The sequence below is a fragment of the Vombatus ursinus genome, unplaced genomic scaffold (genome assembly GCF_900497805.2).
Source record: "Vombatus ursinus unplaced genomic scaffold, bare-nosed wombat genome assembly UNPS02014778.1, whole genome shotgun sequence".
NCBI classification, from domain to species: Eukaryota; Metazoa; Chordata; class Mammalia; order Diprotodontia; family Vombatidae; genus Vombatus; species Vombatus ursinus.
In genome coordinates, this window is record NW_020954556.1 from 13,045,650 (window position 1) to 13,071,214 (window position 25,565).

Here is a 25,565-nt window from a genome sequence, read left to right on the forward strand (position 1 = left end):
GACAGCAGGGTTATAGATTCACCAGTTGTTTCATCCAACATGCACAGATATCAGAATAAATAGTTTGGTCATAGCTGGTTCTTGGTCTTCAGTGCAAGGAGCCTCTGATTGGTCTGTGGGAATGCAATAGATTTTTGTGCTTGAACCTGAGAAGATTGGCAAGACTTTTATGATGAGCATGAAGGATGGTGCACAATGCCAGATGCATGCAGCGTGCAAATGTTTTTATGGGCCCCAGTTAGAAATCCAACTCACAATTCGGGTGTTGGACAAATGTTGCAGTGGGGCTTCTTTTCTAGCTAATGTGAAATCATATTAAATAGGAGAAAACTACTATAACAAAATGTTACTTAAATAGGCTGTGTAAGAAGGTCAAGAACAATGGGATACTGAGATCAAAGCTCTAGGGAAACAACTATTCACAGCTATACTATTCATGAAATAATAGATTTTTTTTTCTTTTCTTGAGCAGCAAGAGATCCTAGCTATTATCTAGTCATAGTATCTTAGAGATAGGGCTGGAAGGGAACTCAGGAGTTACAAAGTCCAATCCCCTCATTTTAAGATGAGGAAACTGAGGCACAGGGAGATAAATTGATTTGCCTAAGGATATATAGATGGCAAGTTCAGAGGTGGGACTTGGTCTCTGTTCTTTTACCATTTCAGATGAGGAAACTAAAGCCCAGAGAATTGAAATGACATACCCAAAGTCATTTATGTAGCAAGTAGCATAGGAGGGATTAAAAAAAAAGGCTAGTCTTCTCAATCCAAATCTAATACTTTCCCCATTAAATCAGGTTACTTCTTTTTTTTTTTTTTTTTTGAGGCAATGGGGTTAAGTGACTTGGGCAGGGTCACACAGCTAGTGAGTGTTATATGTCTGAGACCGTATTTGAACTCAGGTCCTCCTGACTCCAAGGCCAGAGCTCTATCCCACTGTGGCACCTAGCTGCCCCCATGTTACTTCTTAATCAACTTGCATTACTTAATTTCTATATCAACTCCTAGATGATTGTTTGTTTGACTAGTTGCTTAAGACCTGGAATCTCTTCATTTTACAAATAAAGTAATCTTGACCCTGGATGGGTTAATGTGATTTCCCCCAAACCATAGTGAGTACAGGACACTTAATCTATTTTAAAAACTATGAGAAGCGACATGTGGGGTTATAATGATCCCAAATCTAGGTTGAAGGTCTCCTAGAAATCTGAGTATAACAGCAGTCCAAGATTGCCAGCCATTTAAAATTTCTTTGCTCTCTGTATATTTGGACATTTAGTGGGCTCCAACTCTATACTTAGTATGAAAAATTCTTTTCTCTCAACACTTGTTATCACAGGAAAACTATGCATCAGATTATTATTATTATTATTGTTACCCTTATTTTGGTTTAAACAACTGAATATACAGAAATGTAGGGAAAGTACAATGCTGGGTACTGAGAACACAAAGACAAATAGTCCCTACTCTCAAGGAGCTACCATATATGTGGGGGATAGAGAGAACATTAAGATGTGATGTGTACAAGGTAAGTAAAAACAAAAAGCAATCTGAGGAAGGAAAGATAATAAATTGGGGTGGTATTAGGAAGTGATACTTGAGATGAGCACTGAAGGAAGCTTAACATCCTAACAAATCGAGCTAATGAGGACATGTATTCCAGCCGTGACTATATGAAGGTTCAGGAACTGGCCCATAAAACACCATGCTTAGGGAATAACTAGCAGGCTGATTTGGCTGGAATGTAGAGTACATGACAGAGAGAAATGTGAATTGTGTAAATAAAGGTAGGTTGAAGCCATATTGCAGAGTGATTTCAATGCTGAGGGTCTGAGGAATCTGTAGTTCTTACTAGAGATAATGGGAAGGCACTAAAGATTTTTTGACAATGGGAGTAACAGACATACTTCTTAAGGAGGTTATTTAGCCACTGTATGGATAGATGGAAAAGGTGAGATAATGAAAGCAGGGAAAATATTTAAGAGGCTATTTCAATAATATCCAGGGAAGAGATGATAAGGGTCTTAATTATGGCACTAGCCTAATGAATAGAAAAAAAGGGGGCATGGATGTCAGTCAGTCAACAAGCAATTATTGATAGCTTACTTTGTGTCAGGCTCTTTGCTAAGGACTGTAAATACAAAGAGAGGTAAAAAGAAAAGGAAAAACAAATCTCCCTGCCCTCAAAGAATTCACAGTTTAATTAGGTGAGACAACATGTAAATAACTAGATATATAGATGGAAGGTAATCTCAAGGGAAAAGCACTAGCAGTTAGCCAGACCATGAAAGGCATCTTACAGAAGGTGTTATTTGGGCTCAGTCTTGAAAAAAAGATAAAACATCTAAGAGGAGAGTAGAAAGACCATCCTTAGTCTTGGAGAACAGTTAATGCAATGTCATGAAGTTGGAGTTTAGTGGGAAAAGAACAGCAAGTAGGTGAGTATGATAATACTCTGTGAATGTGGATGGACAAGACTTTGCAACTTTTTGCATATAGAGTGTAAAGGAAGGGAATAAGTCAATGATGACCCTGCATTGTGGTGACTTTATCCTATATAAAAAAAATATGGAAAAGGGAGGGAGTTTGGGGGAAAATATTAAGTTCTATTTTAGACATACTGAGTTTGAGATACAGTGGTGCCTCCTGGTGGAAATGTCTTGCAGATATTCGGCAATGTGGGCCAAGAGATTGGAAGAGAGATTACATTTAGTCATATATGGAGTCATCATGGTAGAACTGATCACCGAACTCATGGAAACTCATGACAATCAAGAGAGGGCAGACAAAGAAGTGAAGCCAAAATAAAATCTTAGGGAATGCCCATTCTATGAGGAGAAATGAATGTTAATTCAGCAAAGGAAACAGAAGTTGTGAGGAGAACCATGAATGAGAAAGCGGTGTTATGGCAGCCAAAGGAGCAGAAAATATCTAAGAGGACTGCTGGTTGTTATGATCAGAGTGAAGGATAGTAGGCTTCAGAAATACAGAGGTAACACAGCTATGAATATTGCTGAGATTTAATAAAGGGGTTAGTAATCTTTTTTGCGTGTGTGTCATGGACCTCTTTGGCAAACTACTGAAGACTAGGGACCCCATCACAGAATAATGTTTTTAGATGTATAACATGAAACTTACAGGATTTCAAAAGAAACCAACTATATTGAAATAGTTATACAAACTTTTTTTTTTCAAGTTCACAGATCCCCCCCTCCAAGTTAAGAGCTTTTGATCACAAATATAAACAACTGTCATGGGACTTGAGGAGGGTACTGAAAACAGTGTTTGAGGGAATATTGAGGTGTATATTGAGGACTTTGAGCTTGAGAATAGAGATTGGGGGTGAAGAGGAAGACAGTAAAACCTATACTGAATACTTTGAGAAATCAGAGATATTCACCTGAAAGACAAGAGAAGACTGGAACAAAGATCTGGATAGAGTAATGTGAATGAATGAATGAATGAATGAATAAGGCCTCAAAAAAGGAGTAATGCTAAGTGATAGAGCCTTAGAGAGAATTTGAAAGTAGGAATGAAGAAAAAGAAGTATGCCTGATCCTGTCCCTGACCTAATATTTTGGGAGATAAGATAAGGATGCCAGTGGGGTGGTGAGTGGTGGTTCAGAGATGCAGTACAGTGTTCCTTGAGTGTCAGAGGGCAGAAAGGGTATAAGAGGAAGAGAATGAAGATAAAATATGAGTTTGTTAATAATAGAACACGGTTACTAATGAGGGTAAGGGACAAGGAGGGTAGAAAGCAATAGGGACAGAAGAAGCTGGATCATACCTCTAGGTATGGGAATGGGGTACAGGAATAAGAGGATAATGAGGTAGGAGATTCTTAGCCATAAAGCAGGAAAAATAACAGTTAAATGGGGTCTGTATCTTCCAGGTCCTGTTATATAATCCTTTGGGGACTCAGTGGCAGAGGGGTTGTTTGGTAAAGTTCACCATAGTCAGAGTCTGGGGTGGGAGGTGGGATAAGCACCTAAGCAATTCAGTTGTTCTCAAACATGAAGACCCTGTGTAGTAGAAAAAGCATTTGGATTTAGAGTCAGGAGACTTTTGCTTTGAATTTCAGCTCTGCTTTTTGCTAGTTGCTATCTGTGTAACCTTGGGCAAATTGCTTAACTTCTCTGGGTTTTATTTTCCCCAGCTGAAAAATAAAGAAGTTTGAATAAATTATTTCTTGGTTTTGTTCTAGTTCTAAATATGATTATTATTTCAGCAATCCAATACAGTGGCTCTATATTCTCATTTATTTTAATATTGTCTCTCTGTCCTCTCTTCTCTTCTTTCTTCCCCCACCTTCTATTCCTCCAACCCCATTTCCATCTGTCTTCCTCCCTTTCCTTCTTTTTCTCTATCTCTGTCTCAAAGAACCTAACACACCCTACTAATGTGTAGAGACATACACAGTCTCAATATACTCCTTTCCAAAACACGTCATCAGAAGTAGGTCCCTGCACTTTGCTAAGTAGAAAACAGAAGACAATTCAAATGGGAATGAACAATTCCTGGTTTTAATTGTCCTGGGCAATATTTCTGTGGCTATGAGCCTATTGTGGAAGGGGAAAAAAAGAAACAAAGGGACAAAATTCACATTAATCAGCCAGTCAATAAACATTATTAAGTGCCTACCATGTGCCAGGCACTGTGCTAAGCACACAGAATACAAAAAGAAAGAAAAGACAGCTGCTGCCTTTAAGGAGCTCAATAAGACAATAAGAAAACAAATACATGCAAATGAACTATATGAATAATGAACAGGAAATAAGAGAGGGAAAGCATTAGAATTGAAAGAATTTGGGAAAGGTTTCCTGTAGAAGATGAAATTTTAGTTGAGATTTAAAGGAAGCTGGGGAAGGTAGTAGGCAAAGACAAGAAGGAAGAGCATTCCAGGCATGGGAGACAGCCAGAGAACGTGCCAAGAACCAAGAGATGAAGCATCTGGTTTGAGGAACAGCAAGGAGTTGAGTGATACTGAACTGAAGAGAGCAGATAAGCAGAACTCATAGTGACGTAGGCATAATTTTTCATTCATGATGTTCATGCATGATCAGGCATGGACAGAATCAGATTAAGTGTATCTGAGTTTTATTGCATTCTGTTCAAGGCGAATATAACATTTTATGGACAACATGTCATAGCTCTAGTTCTTTCACAGCTGCAATAACAGACTGATTCTAATCCCTTATAAGATATGTGACCAAGTCAGCACTTTCTTGACAGTGGGTGTATCCTATGTTACCTAGACAGCAGATGATAGCACTGACCCTTCATCATGGCCTTGGGCTCTGAATGATTACTATTGATGAATTTCCACTAAGCCATTGATGATCACTTATCTTGTTCAGTATAACTGATAGCATGTTGACTTTGAAATTAGGAATTTGAGTCTCATTTCTGCTACTTGCTATGTGATTCCTGGAGAAGTTACATAATCTTAATAATGTTAGTTTCTTCATCTCTAAAATAGGGTTATTCCCCACAATTTTGTGAGATAACAACAACAAATGTAGGACTACTTCCCTTTAAGGCACAGTGGAAAGATTAATATTTCCTTGTCAAAAAGGAAGAAGATGATTGATAGATGTTCTTTGTCATAATCAGAGAAAAAAATGAATAGGCTAAAAATTTACAGAAATATGTCTGGAATAAATAGACATCATTTCAAAGACTAATCATAAAGACTGACATTAGGAATGCTCCACTTGGTTTACTGAATGCAACTGAAGGTAATATACCTCTGGACAGAGCCTATGAAAAAAACAACAACAACAACAACAAAAAAACAAAAACAAAATAAGATCCAAGAGTGGAATCAGGAGGCCCTAAAAAGGTGACCTCCACATGAACTCAGTCAACAAAATGTGAACGTGAGTCAAATAAATGGCTTAGTTGTGTGAATTTGATCAATGTTTATCATTGATATAAGACCAAGTCATTGCCACCAGATATTACAGAAAGTTTATCCCTAAGGAGCTTGAATTTATTAACCAATCTGAATTATGCATAAAAGAGCAGAAACTATATAACATATCATTCCAGGGAGCCAATATTTTGCACTTATTGAACATAGAAAGACATAATATGGTAGCTAGAATTATACACTGGAAGATTTCTTCTTCATAAATTAACAGAAGAAACTGTTGAACTACAGATATAGACCCAAAAATTATCTTTGAAAATTCAAACAATAAACTGTCTTGGAACCAGAAAATTATTACTGACAAAGCTGTTGCCAATAATAGTCTAGACATAACATTAATCTCTGAAAGTCCAAGAACAATATTTTATTAGACATTACCATTTCAAGTACTCATAATTTCCAAGTCATTTGGAATTAATTAAAAGAAAACTTTCAAAATATAGAGATATAACCAAAGAATCAATTAATAAATTTTGTTAAGTATTTACAATGCGATAGGCACTGTGCTAAGTGCTAGAGATACCAAAAGAGGTAAAGCCTTGTAGGAGTATGAGGATGTAGATATCATCCCCATTGTCTTGGCTATTGTTGGAATTGTTTCAAAGATGCTTTCAGTAAGTCTATAGAAGATGAGCATATAACTCAATACTTTCATTCAATTACTCCCCCCAAAATCAAATATTTTTGCAATAGGCTGTCATTATGAAAAGTTCACAATGACATCACCAAATGGTGTCATGGTGGTGAATAAAACGACCACAACAGAGGTAGGGAGGTAGAAATAAGGAAGTCATTAAAACTGGAATATTAGAGTGTTATTTTGAAGCTGACTTAAAGCCCAATTGGTCTACATAAACCCACCCCACAACCCAATGTATGTATCACCTCTAGGATATTCTAAATAGTGAACTAGTATGACGATGAGTAAGCCACCTAACTTCTCTGGACCTCAGTTCCCTCATCTGAAAAATTAAAGAGTTGGACTAAGATGACCTCTGAGGTACCTTCTATCTCTAGATCCATGACTCCTTGACCATCCAACTTCCTCTTGAACATCTCTAATGATAAGATATTCAATGTGCTGCCCAATGAAGCTTATTCCATTTTTGAACAGGGATAATTGCTAGAAAATTCATTGTATTGAATTGAAATCTGTCTCCCTGAAACTCAGTATCATGACTGGGAAGACCATCAAGTTAATAGTTCAGTAGTCCAGCATACACCATGGGGTCACATTGGACATTTCTGTTATACAATGTTATTTCTAACATGTATTTTCCTAGCAAGTCCTCAGTTGTCACATCCAAACCTCTTTCATCCTAACCCAGTTAGCTCGTCGATTATATCATCCAAGTCTCAACATTCAATTTATTTTGTCAGAGAAGGATACTAAAGATAATCTCAAGATGATGGATTCAATCCTAAATTAGCTTAGGAGAGTAAAAAAAAATAATAAGACAAAGTCAAAATAAGGAGAAAAAAAAGGCAAAGCCAACCAAAGAAACAAAAACCTCTCTGCTCTATGACCATGAATTATACCATTAACCAGTCAGAGTCTGTAAATCTAGATTCTAACCCATATGTGATGTAAAGTGTTTACTGTTTATAGAGTGGTTTCCCCAAATGAGATAATGTATCTAAAGTGCTTCCCAAACATTAAAGTACTATACAAATGTCAGTTATTCTTATTATTATCATTATTATCATTTCATTCCTCTCATTTTGTGTTCAATGTAGTTCCAATAGAAATGGTACTAGGGAAAATCACTTTCCTATAGTATTGTCCTTTTATGTTCAGTGTTAGGTTGATGTCATTGTAAACTTTTCATAATGACAGCCTGGATTTCTGTAGTTGCACTTTCTTAGTGTTACAGTAGATACTGCCTGACCTTCTGAGAAATAGTGAGAATATAAATCAGTTGTAAGGATCAGAGGAAGGGGAAGGCACTCACTCCCATAGGTTCTTCAGCACATTAGAGCCAGAATGGTGTAAGGAATGCTTCCTGCCACCACAAAAGGATAGTACCGTATCTTGGAAGTATACATCTGATACTTAATCATTTCACTTATACCTGTAACTCTAGATTCTGTGCAGCTTTTCTTGGAGGAGACTCTTCAATTTGTCCTTAATTGCTAACGTGCCCTCACACTTTGGACTTTAGTATTCTAAAGAAGAAATTCTATCTCCTAATGACATCTGGCTTGGGTTTACTCCTGTCAAATGGGACTTTTCCTGGGAAGGCTTCCTTTCATCCCTGATATTTTCCATAAATACAGGCACAGGTTTCATCCCTGCAACTATCTTGTAGCATTCATAAAACTGTACTCTCTGTGTATATGTGAATGAGATTTTATCTTCAATGAAACTTCAACATAGCTTTCTCTATTGACTCCATCTGTCATAGTAGAGTTTTCTACAAAAGCAAAAAACAAAACAAAACAAAACAAAAAACCCTCAAAGTTGGGGATACAATGTCTAGAATCTCTCTCTGCCCATAGAAACAATTTGTCATTTACATCTGGCAAGGCCTATTCTAATAAATCAACCAACGAGCATTTATTAAATTTCTACTACGTGCTAGGTATAAATTTCTACTATGTGCTAAGTTATAGGGATGTTAACCAAAACAAAACAAAACAAAATTAAATGAACAAAAAATGTGCATAACTTCAAGGCACTTACACTCCAGTGGAGGCAACATTTGACTATATTCATCAGTTTCCATTGAACCAAAAAGCCTTCAAACCTTCCTTATTGCAAGGAATATCTATTTTTTACATAATTGTGTTCCATATCTAAACACAAGCAAGATATTTAAGTTTGAAAAAAAAACTAAAAAAAAACAACAAAAATTTGTGGTTATCAGAATTCTTTCTTTCCAGTGACCCTGTGAGGTGGGCAATACAAGCATTATTGTCCCCATTATATAGATGAGGAAGTTGAAGTTCAGGAAAAGTTAGAGACTATTAAAAGATCACATCATTAATGACAAAGCATGGACTCAAATACTTGACACTTTTGCTAAATTATGCTGCCAACTTGAGATAACTCAAAACAGTCATCTCTATAGTTGGCAGGCAGATCAGAATCTTAAAATTTAATTCACAGTTCCCAGAAATAATAGCCTAATATATGGTTCCAGGAGTTATACTAATTAATTATTGTCTAGATTCTTCTATTTTTTTCCAGAAGTTGTAAGAGACTGAATACCATGTTCTTTTTGGGACAAAAATGTAATGCAATGGAGAAATTGTTAATTCATTCTCTCTCTCTCTCTCTCTCTCTCTCTCTCTCTCTCTCTCTCTCTCTACTATCAGTTGAGAGAATCAGGGGAATGTTTTTGAGCAGAGCCATGAAGAAAAAGAATAGAAAAGCTGTTTTGGTATCTATGTATTGTATGTTTATGTGTGTACAGGGAAAGACCATTCATGGTGCTGTTAGGATTATGAGCTCTTAATATACATACATACATGTATACATACATGCATACATACATGAAAAGAGCTTTCGATCTGGAGTTGTGTGGCCTTTGATTGACTCCTAGTTCTGCTAATTGATCTCCCTGGATCTCAATTTCCTCATGTGTAAAATGAGGGTATTGTAGTAAATGAATTCTAAGGTTCTTGACAACCGTGCTTTGGACATAGGACCCAGTTTGGAATCAGAAGAGCTGTGTTTGGATCTTGGTTCTGTCATTCATTACATGTTTCATCTTGGACAGTTCTCTTAACCTCTTGGGTTTCAATTGGCTCATCTGTAAAATGAGATGATTGGACTACATGGACAAAAGCTTGTAGAAGGAGTATTTTGGGAAATGGTTAATTACTGGTTCTATGACTAAAAACAAAGGTAAACTTGAAACACTAATAAGTGTGATCTGAATTATTAATACTTTCTCCATAACTTTCTAAAGTCTAGACAATCAATAAAACTATAAATCAAATCTGTATTGTAATGCTTGCTGTTTTTCTAGGTGTAAATGCTCATGATGAAATTTTAACAATCAGCTGTTCTGACCTGGTTTTTATTGTTGTTCAGTCGTTTCAGTTATGTCTGATTCTTTCATTACCCGATTTGGGGTTTTCTTGGCAAAGATCCTGGAATAGTTTTCCATTTCCTTCTTCAGCTCATTTTACAGGTGAGGAAACTGATGCAAACAGGTATAAGTGACTTTGACAGGGTCACACTACTATAAGTGTCTGAGGCCAGATTTGAACTCAGATCTTCCTGACCCAGGCCCAGAGCTTTATCCACTGAACCACTGAGCTGCCCTTAGACCTGGTAGGAATGAGTGATAGTGACCTGCTACCACATCTATTAGAACTGAAAGGAATTTCCGAAGTCATCAAGGCCAAAATCAAACAGAGAGTTTCAGAGGTTTCTTGAAACCAGGAGTTTGCCTGGTTACAGAGCCAATGGTTTTGTTGTTGTTGCTGTTCTTGTAAAATATTGCCTACATCCATGTTGTCATGAAAGTCCCTTTCAAATCTTAGTCTCTGACCCTATGGTCTTATAATTCTGATTGTATATAGAATTTGGAGATGGAAGGAACCACATCAATAATAAACATTAGCATTTACATAGTGCTTTACAAAGAACAGCACACTTTACACATATTATTTCTTTGGGTCCTCCTAAGAACCTGTGAGTACTACTTGATATTATTAACTCCGTTTTATAGATGAGGAAACTAAATCTAAAAATAATAACTTGTCCTTGGTCACACAGCTAGTATTTTCCAGATCTGGTATTTGAACCCAGGTGTCTTCTGACTCCAAGAGTAATGCTTTCATGGGGTCTTAGAGGCTAGTATTTTGTTGTTCAGTTGCTTCAGTTGTGTCCAACTCTTTGTGACATCATTTGGTGTTTTCTCGGCAAAGATACTGGAGTGCTTTGCCATTTCCTTCTCCAGTTCATTTTACAGATGATGAAACTGAGGCAAACAGATTAAATAACTTGCCCAGGTTCCCACAGCTAGTAAGTGTCCAAGGCTAGATTTGAACACAAGGAGATGAGTCTTCCTGACTCCAGGCCTGCAGCTCTATCCACTACCCCACCTAGCTGCCCCTGAGGGTAGCTAGTCCAATCCATACCCAAAGCATACCTAAAATATTCTCAAATAGTACTGGCCAGTGATTATCAAACCTTTATTTGAAGACTTCCAGAGATGTGAAACTTAACACCACTCAAGACATCTGTCAAACTCTAACAATTTGGTCTTCACTGCAGATCTCAGACTTGGTATTTTGTCATACGGTGATACAGAATTAAAAACAGCTCCCATAAATGTCAATGACCACAGGCTATTTTCTTTTTAAAATCACCTTCTGCTTGAACATCAAGAAATGATCACTGCAGGGCTCATACGATATTAGGTGTTGTATATCTAATCCCTGAGCTGAGAGCAATATACTCAGAGTGTTTTAGGGCAAAAAAAAAAAACCCAAAGAAAACAGACATCATGTTAAGAGTTGTGATATTCTAGGTAAAGAAGGGAAGAAATAAATATGCCATTTACATTTCTCTAGGGCTTTATGCACTTGCATTCCAACAACTATTTGATATAGGTAGCATGAGTTTTACAATCATCTCAGTTGCAGAGATGGAAGTGTTTGAGGCTCGGAAAAGTGAAATCCCTTGTTCACAGTCACAAAGCTAGGATTTGTCAGAGCTTAGATTTGAATCCATTACTCCTTATTTCAAATATTTGAGTATCATCACTGAAAGAAGGACCTTTGGAATGTTTTGAAACTATGAATTTTTCAACCTTTTAACTATTATCTTGGGGGATAAGAGAAAGGTAAGTATCATATGATAATAATAGTAATGATAATGATAATAACAACAACTAACATTTGTAGAGTGCTTTAAGGTTTACAAAGTACTTAACAAATATTACCTCATTTTATCCTTACAACATTCCTGGGAGGTAGTTGCTATTACTATCACCCCCATTTTGCATGTGAGGACACTAAGGCAGATAGAGATTAAGTAATTTGTTGAGGGTTTTGTCATTGTTCATTTGTTTTCAGTTATGTCCAACTCTTTGTGACCCTATTTGGGATTTTCTTGGCAAAGATACTACATTGGTTGGCCATTTCTTTCTCCAGCTCATTTTACAGATGAAGAAACTGAGGCAAACAACGTTAAGCGACTAGCCCAGGGTCACACAGTTAATGTCTGAGGCTGGATTTGAATTCAGAAGATGAGTCTTCCTGATTCCAAGCCAAATGCTTTATGCACTGTGCCACCTAGCTGCCCTGTGTCCAGGATCACAACCTAAAAAAAAATTGTCCAAGGCGGGATTGGAATTCAAGCCTTCTTAGTTCCAGATCCAGGGCTCCATCCACCCAGCTACATAGAAAATACAGTGAACTATATGAAATCAGCAAGATGGAGGCTCAAAATCTATTTCTAACATTTGCTAAATGGATGACCATTGGCATATAACTCAACCTCTTAAAATTTGAGCTTCCTGGTCTCTGAAATGGAGATTATATTCTCAGCATTACCTACTTCATAGGGTTGTTGTGAGGCTCAAATGAGATAATGTAGCTAATAATAATAATAATAATAAATGTCACTTATTATTGCTAACATCTTCAAAAATCAATGGGCAATAAATAATTCACTCTGGCAAAAGAGTACAGATATACCATGCTGGAGATGCAGGCAAATTAACAAGATAAAAAAGCCTTGCGTGTGCTCAGGACCTGGGATGTCTTGCTTCTTTGTCATGCCAAGATGAAGAATCAAACAAATTAGAGCCAAAATTACTAGAATAATTAAAGCAGGTAGTTCTGTTGGGACATTATTATACTGAGCTTGCCCAGTACCTTAAAGGTCATCATATTTTACTCTGCAGGATGTGTACGCAGCTGATAAAAGGAATTAAGGAAGAAATGGCTAATTTGATGGTTCCTGTTGAAAGACCTTTTCCCTGGTTCCTGCTCTAAGTTTGAACTCTAAGTCTGAAATCTGGAAAAGGTTTTGTTTATACATATGTATGGTCAATTTAGAAAGAATTATGTTGTTACTGTTGTTGTTGTTTTCCAAACTGTCTCTTGGAAGGTGAAGGAGAAGAAAATGAACTTCTTAGCACACGTCAGAAATACAGTAAGTTCATAGTGTAAATGATTAATAACAATGATGGTTTGCCCATAGCTGTAACCACGGTGGGCAATGGAGACTTTTCTTTGGATGCTGCAATTTAGAGGGTGCTATAAACACTTTATTTCCTCAGTAGTTAACAACTAAGTTTGTCAACTAGTTAGTGAGAACAATTATTTCAAATAGGAAGCTGTAACACTGTATACCTTTCACCTCTCTGTAGTAAACCGTCATCCTTCCTGGCTGCACCCTGCCTTACTCCCTCCCTTGGCAGTCAGGTGCTTCACCATCAGTGATTCCTTGGGACTCCATGATGTCTGATCTCTTAAATCTTGAGACCTATAGTATGAGGTGTCACCTCCCACAAATTAAATTTGTCTGAAAAAAAATTGGCTTAAGGTTTATTTTCCTGCTATTAGCTAGCCCTGGGTTGTTTTGTAAGCTATGCTCTGGGTACTAAAATTTCAAGTTATTTCTCTGGGCATTCTTACTTTAGAGAGACTTTTCTTTAAAATCACTATCTGCTGCTCACTTCCACTGTGACAAAGAAATTTATTTAATTTTAACTTAAGTTGGTGACTTTATTGGCTCTGATAAATCAGATATATGGGTGGGGAATAAGACTAGTTATACATATATGTATTGTCCTGACCTTGGTAAATATAGATATATCACCTCTCTCTGTCTCAGTTTCCCCATCTGCAAAATGAGAAAACTGATTGGCTGATCTCCTGGATCCTTTCCAGCTCTAAAGTATATGATTTGTTAAAAAATATGGTGCTTGCTTCAGCAGCACATATACTAAAATTGGAATGATACAGAGATTAGCATGGACCCTCCACAAGGATGACATAAAAAATTTGTGAAGTATTTCATATTTTTGATGAATGTAGGAGAAGATGTGGGAAAATTGGGACACTAATACATTGTTGGTGGAGTTGTGAACTGATCCAACCATTCTGGAGTGCAATTTGGAACTATGCCTGAAGGGCTATAAAATTATGCATTTCCTTTGATCCAGTAATAACACTACTAGGTCTGTATCCCAAAGCAATCACAAAAAAGGGAAAAGGACACATATGCACAAAAATATTTATAGCAGCTCTTTTCTGTGGTGGCAAAGAATTGAAAATTGAGAGGATGCCCATCAACTGGGAATGCCTAAACAAGTTGTGGTGTATGAATGTAATGGAATATTATTGTGCTATAAGAAATGATGAGCAAGCAGATTTCAGAAAAACCTGGAAAAACTTATATGAACTGATGCTGAGTGAAGTGAGCAGAACCAGGAGAACATTGTATACAGTAACAGCAACATCATGAGATGATCAACTTTGATAGACTTAGCTCGTCTCAGTAATACAATGATCTCAGAAACTTTCAAAAGACTAATGATGGAAAATACTCCCCACATCCAGAGTAAGAGCGATGGAGTCTGAAAGCAGATTGAAGAATGCCATTTTCACTTTTTTGTGTTTTGTTTTTTCTTTCTTGCAGTTTTTCCCTTTTGTTCTGATTCTTCTTTCACAATGTCTAATGTGGAAATATGTTTAATATATTGTACATGTATAACCTATATCAGATTGCATGCTGTCTTGGGAAGGGGAGAAAAAGAAGGAGGGGAAAAATTTGGAACTCAAAATCTTTTAAAAGTGAATGCTGAAAACTATCTTTACATGGGATTGGGAAAAATACTACTAAGTGTGTGTGTGTGTGTGTAGAAAGCTAATGAATAAAAAACGAAAGAAAAATACAAACAAACATAAAAACAACAAAAGATGTACTCAAGGGTAGTCCTTCTAGAATTAGGGAATTGTAGTTCTGCTTGAACATGGATTTTAATATAAACTTGTTTCAAATCCCAGTTCTGCCACTCAGTTTATGTGGTCCTAGAAATTCTAGACAAGTCATTTAACCTATCCAGGTTTTACTTTCATCTACCAAAGGACGATTATAATATTTATGATACTTACTTCCCAGAAATATTGTGAGCATGGCGTTTTGTAAACCTTAAAGTATTGTATAAATATATATTACTACCACTACATCTGCCTTTGTTACCACCACCACCACCACCACTACTACTACTATTGTTGTTTGTCCTTTGTTCTAGAAGAGAACCATGACATCAGGAAGGTGATATCATGACTTGCAAGTGAATAGGATTTAAGTGAGGCAAGGCTGTACAAAGTCACCAGCCTCTCTCTCTTTTCTGAGGCTTTCTGGGTCCAGTGGCAAGATATAGATCAGGATGACTGGAGATGGCTCTGGATGAAGTGAAAGACCTTGGCCTTTTTAAGGTAAAGTCTTCCCCAGGTTTCAGTCTAACTGAGGCAATGCCCATTCAATGATTAAGGCTAGGTAAGACATGAAGCAAATAATGCCCTCAATTGCCTAGTCAAAAAAAAAACCAAAACCAAAACCAAAACAAACAAACAAACAAAAACAACAACCTGGGAAGGGAAGAACTTCAGGGTTTTTGACCAAAACAGAAACAATTGCAATTTAGACTCATTTTGAACCATCAGAGCCTAAACCATCCTCAAATAAGGCTTGGTCTGAGACCTACTATTGACAAATCAATGAAAGCCAGAGTGCCTTGGTGTTAAAGAATGGTTTTAAAAAGAAAAATCTAACCCATAAACACCAAGATATCTCGTGAGGTTTCAGCAATCAAAATTTATATTCCTTGGGGCAGAGTACCCACAGGTAAAGGTATTTTTCCATATGTAGACAGAGGGAGAAAAGGGAGGGAGAAAAGGAAGTAGAGAGAGATGGAGGGAAGAAGAAAAGGAGGTAAAGAGGGAAAGAGGTAAAAAAGAAAGAAAGGAAGGAAGGAAGGAAGGAAGGAAGGAAGGAAGGAAGGAAGGGAGGAAAGAAGGAAGGGAGGAAGGATAGAAGGAAGGAGCTGTGTTGCCCAACTGGAACTGGCCAGTTGGGTTCACATTGGGGCAGCTACTCACAGATTGTTGATTGTTGTTTGTCCTTCATTCTTGAAGAGGACCATGACATTGGGAAGGCAGTGTCATGATTTGCAAGTAAATTGGATTCAAGTAAGGCAGGGCTGTGCAAAGTCACCAGCCTCACTCTCTCCTCCTCCAGAGCCATCTGGGTCCAGTGGCAAGCTATAGATCAGGATGACTAGAGATGGCCCCCACTACTACTATTACTACTAACACAGTTACCATTCCTACTACTTTTTATATACATGTTTATGAATACACGGCAGCTAGGTGGTACAGTGCCTGGAATCAGGAAGACCTATTTTCCTGAGTTCAAATCTGGCCTCAGACCCTTACTAGCTATATGTTCCTGAGCAAGTCATTTAGCCCTGTTTGCCTCAGCTTTCCCATCTGTCAAATGAGCTAGAGAAGAAAATGGCAAACCAGGACAGTATCTTTGCCAAGAAAACCCCAAACGGGGTCACGAAGAGTCAGGCACAACTGTAAACAACTGAACGAACAGATGTAGGAATATATACCTGTTTTTGTCATATCATTACATCATATGCTTCCAGAAAATGTGCATATACACTCAAAAAGATAAGAAAACCACTCCTTTGCAAAAACTTTTCAACACAGCTTCCAAATTAATATTTGTAAAACACAAGTCTGACTGTGTCACACCCTCACTCAAAAGCCTTAAGTGATTCCCTATTACCTTGGATAAAATACACACTTATCAGTCTGGCATTTAAAACTTTCCTCAATCTGCCTTGATCCATCATCTCAGTGCTATTTCATATTATACTCTCTGACACACTTTACATTACTTACAAACTGTCTCATAACTCTGTTACATCTCTTCTCTCCATGCTCTTGCACTCCCTCTTCCCCTCTGCCTCTTGGAAAGTCCATGTTCTTTCAAGGTTCAGGATAGGTATTACATCTTTGGTGAAGCTTTCCTTGCTCTCTCCTCATTGTTAGTGTTCTCTCCTTACTAGTTTTACCCTGAATTTACTTATCTATGTGCATGTTATATCCTCCTCACTCCCCTTCCCCCAACACATACGAAGCTCCTTAAGGACAAGACTGTTTGACTTTGTCTTTTTATTTCCTGTGCCTCACACACTTCCTAGTACCTAATAAATACCACATAAATGTTTTTGTATTGAATTGCATTGAACGAGCAACAGCAGCATACAAGTTGAAATCATGCCTAGTAGTCCTGTCTATCCTCATTTTCAAGCATTCATATCTTTTAGGTGGCTTTGAACCCAAATGAGCTGAAGGCTACATGTGCCCTCCTATAAATGCAATACCTTAAAAGATCCAATTAATCATTTTCATTCATTTCTAGCCTAGGAGCACAGTTTCTATGGTTTACTAAGCACCATAATCAAGTGTACATGGAACTAAACAGAGAGTGAGGATATTTCCAAAGGGAGCTAACAGTCTTATCTCTTGGTCTACAATTACAATCTATAACTAACTAGCACAGAAAATACAGCACAGCACTTTTATATATTTTTAGGAATATTGTTATTATTATTACCATTATTGTTCCTATTAAACATGTGTTGAGAGCACTGAGAGGCTAGGTACCATATGCCTCATATTCTCGTGCCTCAGTCTGGATTTTTTTTTTAATCCATCGCCGAATAGCCCAAGGGAGAAACAAAAATACTTTTTCGGTATTTCATTGACACAGTAGAATGTGGGGTCAGCCTTCCCTTACTGCACATAACTCCCATTAGCATTAATGAGAACTCTACGCATACATCAAGGGGAAAAGGAGACCCCACGGGTTCCAAGTCCAATCTGAAAGACAGTCCAGCAATCTGCCAAGGAGCAATTTAATTAAGCTCTTATTTATTGCTACTCACTCCAGTTCCATGGGTTTCAGAGAGCAGAAGCAGCTCATGTACTGGCTCATTACAAACCAGTCTTGCTTACTATCAACTGGCTTTTAGATCAATAATCATTGAGACATATATTGCCTGCCCTGACTCGAGAACTGAAGACAGTATGTCCTAGATGAAAAATGAAACACACTTATTGTATTTGTAACTAATGTTCCTTAAAAGTAAAACAAATATTGATATTCCAGGCACACATAAAAAGTGAGATCTATAACTAAGCATGTAAAATGCACACTGCTCACATTTGATAATCATATTCCATTTTCAATAACAGGAAACAAGGTACAATGACTGCTATAATTCACCAACCTTTTTTCCCCCTCCACTCAAACACCACATTGTTTTATTACAATAGAGCAACACCACCATATTAGGCTTTACAGTATGCCTACCCACACCATAAATACATGGGCCATCTAAAATATGCAGCAATGCCTCTCCCAGCTTTCATGATACTTGCGACTTGGCGTTTTATGTGAATTTCACATTTTGTTGATGTGCTTGCAATGAAATGTGGACTGCCCAGAAGAGAAATTATTTTACATTTCCATTAAAAGCTACAGTTGTAAATAAACCATCAGAGTTTATGTAGATACCCACTCAAACATCTAGGGCGGCCTATTAAAGTGCCAAACCCAGTGTTAAACATTTGATAAAAGAGGACCTATAAGGCACATTTCAAATATTTTTTCCAAGTGATAGAGTTTTAAAGATATTTTATAATACTGCTTTAGCCACTGCAGAACACTCAAAAATCAACACAAGTTTATGTTTGCCTGTAATGTAGCTATAGAGCTCATCACTGCCAGATGCCCTTTCACAGTCAAAGCTAAAACTGTGACATTGGATGCCTGAATACATGGTGACTAGTGACTGCTGAAGTTCATAGACTGTGAGGGAGAGAGGGTGGTGTGGAGGGAAGGAAGAAGAGAAGGAAAGAGAGAGAGTCAGAGAGAGAGAGAGAGAGAGAGAAAGGTTTTTTTTGAAGTAAGCACTAAATTACAATACTTTTAAGGTGATAAGTAATAATCAGCAAGCTCAAAAATTGGAAAGGTTCTAATAAAATATTCAACTGAATTCAGCAAATATTTATTAAGAGCCCACTATGGATAGGCCCTGTTCTCCACTGGTGGAGATCCAAAGATGAAAAAGGGTATATAGCCCTTGGCTATATATATCTGTAAGCCTACAGATGAAATGTGTCCTAGAAAGGAATCTCCAGGAGTTTGGAAACCACCAATGCCCTGGGATCATGTGTACAAACAGTCTCTCAAATGTTTCTTTGCCTATTACTTTCAGTATAGAAAACAAGAAAAAAAGCATGAAAATGGGATCAATTAAAGGTGATTTTTATTGCTAGAAATTTCTGCTGTGTGAAGTTTTTTTCATTTTTTCAAGTATGCAGTTAGCTATCTACAGCCAATCCTGTGACAAACAGGAATTGAGATCAGCCTTCTATACATCCATAAGATCTTCTATGGGATTGTATTAGGGTGTGTGGGGTATTAAGAGAGGTCTAGCCCCTCTGGTATGAGGGCTTGCTTAGCCCTTTTTAGAGATGTTCATCCATCTTTGGTGTCCAACCAGTCATTCCAGTCTCACCTATGGCTCCAAGAAGCTATAACATGATCGGCAGCCACACCTCCATAAACCATCTTGGCAGACAGTCTGAAAACAAGGTTGAGGGTAACTGACAGGCCTCAAACCCATCATTTACTTAGGGGGATGGGTACCTCAAGAATGTGAAGACAATTTATTCCAACAGCCATGAAGATGGCAGAATCAGGCTCTGTGGAGCGCTTACAGCTTGATCAGACATCAAAGATGCCAAAGTCACCCACTGCATCCCCTGCATTCTGGACTGTAGGCAGTAGTCTTGACTTTTGATGACTCTGGAAGAGAGTGTGAGGCTGATGATTTTGTGCAACTCTGCCTCACTTAAATCTAGCATCACAAAAGAGTCAAGCATCCTTCTCTCCCCCCATCCCTTCACCATGATGTCATAGGTCCTCTTCAGAAGTGAAGGAAAACCAACAATAGTATTGGATTGTGAAGCTTCCTGAGGACAGGAGACATACCTTTTCCCCTCTACTCCTCACACTTCAGACAATCTGCTCATTTATTAATTCATTCAACACATATTTATCAAATTCCCCATTATGTGTAAAGCATTGTCCCAGGTACTGATAGAGTTATCAAGTTAGTTTAGATGAGATACATTCTTTACCCTCATGTTCCTTGTATTCTAGTAGAGAGATAAAGCAAATAGAAATGACTGCTGTTAACACCTGTTCTGACAGTCTCCTGCTATGCAAAAGATAATGCTTCCCATGAACTACCTCCGTAAAATGCCAAAGAAATGGGCTGTATGGGACTGAGTAGCCTCAGTGGACTAAAATAAACAGAGTTGTCTAAGGTCATGCGGTATCTCCTTGTTTTATAAAAAGATCCCAGAGGTGCCAGAAGTCACATAATCCAGAGATCTGAAACTGTAGTCTTTTTTCAGTGTGTGATTGCTCTTTCAGTTTTACCGGGGACCTACCCTCTGCCTGCTTGGCCACAATAGGGAGATATCAAAGACTCTAGAGGCAAATGAGAAGTCAAAATCAACACTTGGCACTGTGTTAAATCAGAATGTCCCTCTTGGGAGGGGATAAAGGAGCAGACCCTGAGAAGATGTAGAAATGGCACATGGTTTCAGAACCACTAATGACCAAGCATCAGCACAAAGGTTTCCTTAAAATAAGGGTCAGGCTACAAATGATATCACTAGAGGTTTGGAGTGGATCCTTATTACTAGCTATATAGAAAGAGGGCAAGTGGGTTATGTGTGAGGCAACAACTTCTTCCCTCAAATTCTGTAACTGTGTAAGTCTTTGGAGTTCTTTAACTGCAGTGCTGAATGTAAGAGCCAAAGAGAAAGAAAAGAAGATTTTAAGTTTAATACTGGGGTGGGGAACCTGCAGCCTCAAGACCACATGTGGCCCTCTAGGTCCTCAGGTGTGGCCCACTGACTGAATCCAAACTTCACAGAACAAATCCCCTTAATAAAAGGATTTGTTCTGTAAAATGTGGACTCAGTCAAAAGGCCATGCCCGAGCACCTAGAAGGCCATATGTGACCTCAAGGCCACAGGTTCCCCACACCTAGAATAGTTCAGATCCCTAACAATGACTATAGCTTACTCAAGCATTAACGCTTTTGACTCTGTACCTTTTACTTTTGATTTAATTCATTATAAAAACCATAGTATGTTAGTGAGTAATTCTTTTTGATCATATGGAATTAGGAAAGAGATTAGGATCTGTGGGAACTGGAGGTTAGATATATTTGATAAATTATGAATTGTTAGTAGGAATAATCATATCATAGAGTAGATAAGAGCCCAGGAATAACCTAAAAGTGAAAAAAATATAGATCCCATCTGTACATGGATAGAAATAATAGAAATATATTCAGGATTTAGAACCTATGCAGTTGCTGAAGCTTGTAGTTCTAAGCTTACCCTACCATCTGGGAACTACCCCAATATAATACCTGCAAGTAACTACTCTGTCATTCTCTCTAAGTACTAGTGTAAAGTCAGTGCTCCTGTGAGTTTGGTATGCACATTCTTTGTATTACCTTATACAATATTACATGATAAGTGGATCCAAAAAGTACAAAATAAAGAACCACGTAAGGTCCAATGAGAAAAGTGGCACAATCAGAAAGTCTTCATGAATGAAATAGTATTTAAGTTAGAATGAAAAGGATGGGTATAATTCCACAAGTGAAAACAGCAATCAAGGACATTCCAGATATATTACACAGTATAAATAAAAAATACACAGAAGGGAAAGCAAAGAAGGGAAGAGAGTTATTAAGTTTAGCTGTAATATATTGTGTGTGGAGCTCAATAATATAAGATTGGGAATGAGGGGGGATAGAGGGACTTGAATTCCAGGCAAATGAGCTGCTATATAATCTAGGAGACATTAAATGTTTTTTGAATTAATTCATGAGTGAATTAATTTTAACTGGGATAAGTAACTGGAGAAATATGACAAGGCATTCAGGCAGGTGCAAGAGAATGGGAGGGTAGTGCAAAGAATCATTTGGATAAAAAAATGGACATGAGGGACATCACAGAATCATTACAAAAACATAATAAAATCAAATTTTAAAACACATGGATTGTTCATAGTAAATTTTCTATCTCCATGCCCAAAATAACAGAGATTTTACTCAGCCAATGAAAACAATATGGGAGAACAAAATGACTCAAAGATAACTCAAAATTTGACACTCTGGATGTATTGACCAAGTGTTTCCTATCTGGTGGCTAGAGATTGGTTTGACAGCTGCTACTGAGAACAACATCTTGGCTACCATGGATCAGACAGTAAGAAGAAATTATCATCAATGAAACAGAAGGGATGTGATAATTTATCCTGTTTACTGACTCTATCACCAGGAGCCAGTGTCCATTAGTCATATTGATCCTGCATATACCACCCTGGCTGGTACAGAGAGCGTCCAATGACAAAATCAAGTCGGTCACATTCTTCATTGTTCTGCTTTGAAAGTAAATGAGTTTGTCACTGAGAAAGCACAGTCCCCACATTTGCTCCATCCCTAAAATGCAGAGACAAGAGCCTTTCTCTGGGAAGAATGAATCTGCACTGACTCAAATACAATGACATTCCCCTCCTGCACCCCATCCTAAATGTTAGGTTCTGGGTAACAATCCCAACCAAGCTGCTGAAAGTAGGTAGAGGCGATGCAGAGGTGACAGAAACTCCCATTCAGCCTTGTTCCAACGAGCATGGGTCAGGCACTCAGAAGAAACCAAGAAAATGCACAAGCATGAACATGCATAGTCACTGATCTAAAAATTCCAAGGCACTTCAAGATCATCTGGTCGAGTCCCATTCCTTCATTAAGATAAGGTCATAAGAGGATAAGGACTAGGCCATGTGAAACCCAGGGAATGTTGCGTAATTGCTCCTCTTTGGGTTGCTTTCCACTAGAAGTAGTGGAGATGCATTATTCCACAGAGAGTGGAATTATCTGGCATGAAAAATATGTGGAAATATTAAAAAATGTAATTCCTTATTGTTGCCTCCTCTTCCCTTGCACTCTCCCCCCAAATGTACAGAGCATGATATACTGTGAGTGTCTTTCCTATTTTTCTAATGGTTAGAATGAGTTCATGTGAACCTCCTAATGGTAGACATTTTTGAGAGTTGTCACAAGTTGGTTTATTATCTATAGCTGTGCAATGGGGTTGTTTGTTTTGTTTGTTTTCTCTATGAGAAGCTAAGAGGTGACAAGGGCAAGATGAAATCCAGAAACCTTGGCCTCATTATCTTTGTATTGTAACCAAAGGCACTAAGCAAACTAAATACATCCCTACTGCAATATCCATATACCTGATCCCTGGAAACCACATAGGGAAAAGAAAGTATGTGTGGTAGCATGGTTGTAAGAACAGTAAGGAAGCCAGCCAGAGCAGATGAGCTGTAGGGGTTGGAAGGCAGGAACTCCAATCACAATTGTAATTAGAAATTTTTTTTCACTTGGGGGCAAAAACAGTTGAGCAGAAAGGTGGGTGTGGGACTACAATGGTGGTATGGAATGACATTCCACAGTGCAGTTATATAAGAAAGATGTTAACAGGACCCTAGGAAATAGCATCCCTCCAGCACATGGCAGTGGAAGCTATTGGATTACTGAACAGAAGCTTAGGGAGAATAGTAACTAAAAGGAGGAAGTATGCCTCCTTGGATACCAATGGCCTAGAGGCAAAGCCCCATTTGTTCTAAACTAGTTTTAGCCACAGCCTTAATCATGACACCTTATCTTTATAGGGACTGCCTGGAGGAGCTAAAGAAAAAAAGAAACCAGAAAGAAAAAGGACTTCTACTGCTAGTGTTTAAAATTGGTCCCAATGATATTATTTGTATAGAGTTTTATAATATTGAAATAGGAAGAGAGGGGGCAGCAGAACACAATGGTTGTAGGGTCTGGGTGTCCCTGTATGTCCCTGTTTCTGTGGACATGTTTATCCTTTTCTACATATTTACTTGGTGGAGTCTTACTGTTGGGAGCAGAATGAGGTTTGAGATTCAGGAAACATCAAGGGGATTTAATCGTGATGCATCTAGGTTATGTAGTTAGCAACAGTTGCTTCCTCAGCAGTCAGTTGCAAGACCTCTTCTCTTTCCTAGGATCTCCCTGTAGCAGAAGTTGGGCAACTGATAAGTGTGAGTTCTTTCAACTTAAAAACCTTAAGTATTGTCACATGTAGTTGAATTCTAGTGGACCTTGCTACACTCATGCTAACCCAATGCTAGCTAGCAGAGTACCTAGAAAAGCTTTTCTAATCCTAGAGTTCTCTTTTGGGGGATCCACTGATAGATTTCAGGAGGTCCATGATTTTTTTTAATTCGATATCTGTATCTTAATGTAATTACTTTCCTGTGTAAGTCTATGTATTTTATTATGTATTTAAAAACACTACTTTGAGAAGGGGTACTTAGACTTCATTAGATTGTCAAAGGGGTTCATGAAACACACAAAAAAGGTTAAGAACTCTTCATTTAGGATGACCTCTACATATTACTCTACCAGAGTCATCCCTTCATAGTGCCCAGAACTCACCTGTGTTCTCCTAATTTTGCTAATGTTCCCTTTATGTGGAATGCCCTATTCCCCACTTCTTTCCCAATTCACATTTCCCTATCAGGGCTCAATCTAGGGTTTATCTCCTCCATAAAACCTCCTCTGATTACTCACAACTACATAATCACAGAATTTTGGAGGGCAAGGGAACCTCTGGGGTCATCTGGGACAACCAAGACCTGAAAAAGAATCTTCTCTACCACACAGGCAACAAGCACTTTAGCTTATACTTGCAAACCTCCAATAAGGGTGAACCCACTGGCCCTGGAAGCAGGTGGTTCATTCCACTTTTGGAAAGCTCCTCTTTTTTAGGAACAATTTTCTACTGTCAAGTCTTATTTGGCCTCTTTATAACTTCTGCCCCCCTGCCCTTCATTCTGTCTTCTGAGATCAAGCTAAACAAGTCAAATCCTTTTTTCCATATACAAAGTTTCCAGAAGGAATGGAGCTTTCCTTAATCTAAACTCTGAAAAAAATTCAAATTGACAAACATTTATTTGCATCTTTTATGTGCAAAGAATTATACTAGACAAGGAAAAAAAAACAACAGAGATTCTTATGAATCTTGTCTTTGCCCTCCAGGATCTTATCTTCAGTAGTGGGGTGGGGGAGTACAGGAGATATGACACATACACAAATAGCTATAATACTAAATGGAGCATGGAAAGAACCTAAAGGTATTCAAAAGAAGTGCTTTGGAAGGCCTATGGAAGAAGATATCATTCATAATTTGAGCTGCCTGGACAACTTCATGCAATAGGAGGAATTTGATCTAGACCTTAAAACAGAGGCTCTTTACCTTTTTTGTGGCACAGACCTTATTGGCAGTCTGCTGAAGCTGATGGACACCTCAGAATATATTTTTGTAAATGCATAAAATTAAATATAATAGTATTATGAAGAAAAGTAGTACAAAGACTCCCAGCTAAAAGCCTCTACCTTAAAGGTTGTGTGTGTGTGTGTGTGTGTGTGTGTGTGTGTGTGTGTGTGTGTGT

At 37.9% G+C, this 25,565-nt stretch overlaps 1 protein-coding gene and 1 non-coding gene across 2 annotated transcripts in view; one reads left to right on the plus strand and one right to left on the minus strand.

The window, feature by feature from the left end:
- Nucleotides 1–25,565, minus strand: part of UNC5D (unc-5 netrin receptor D) — a 349,386-nt gene that overhangs the window by 237,735 nt on the left and 86,086 nt on the right. The window lies entirely within an intron of this gene.
- Nucleotides 13,821–13,925, plus strand: LOC114045556. Its single transcript, XR_003569387.1, has one exon. It is a non-coding gene; the product is annotated as a U6 spliceosomal RNA (small nuclear RNA).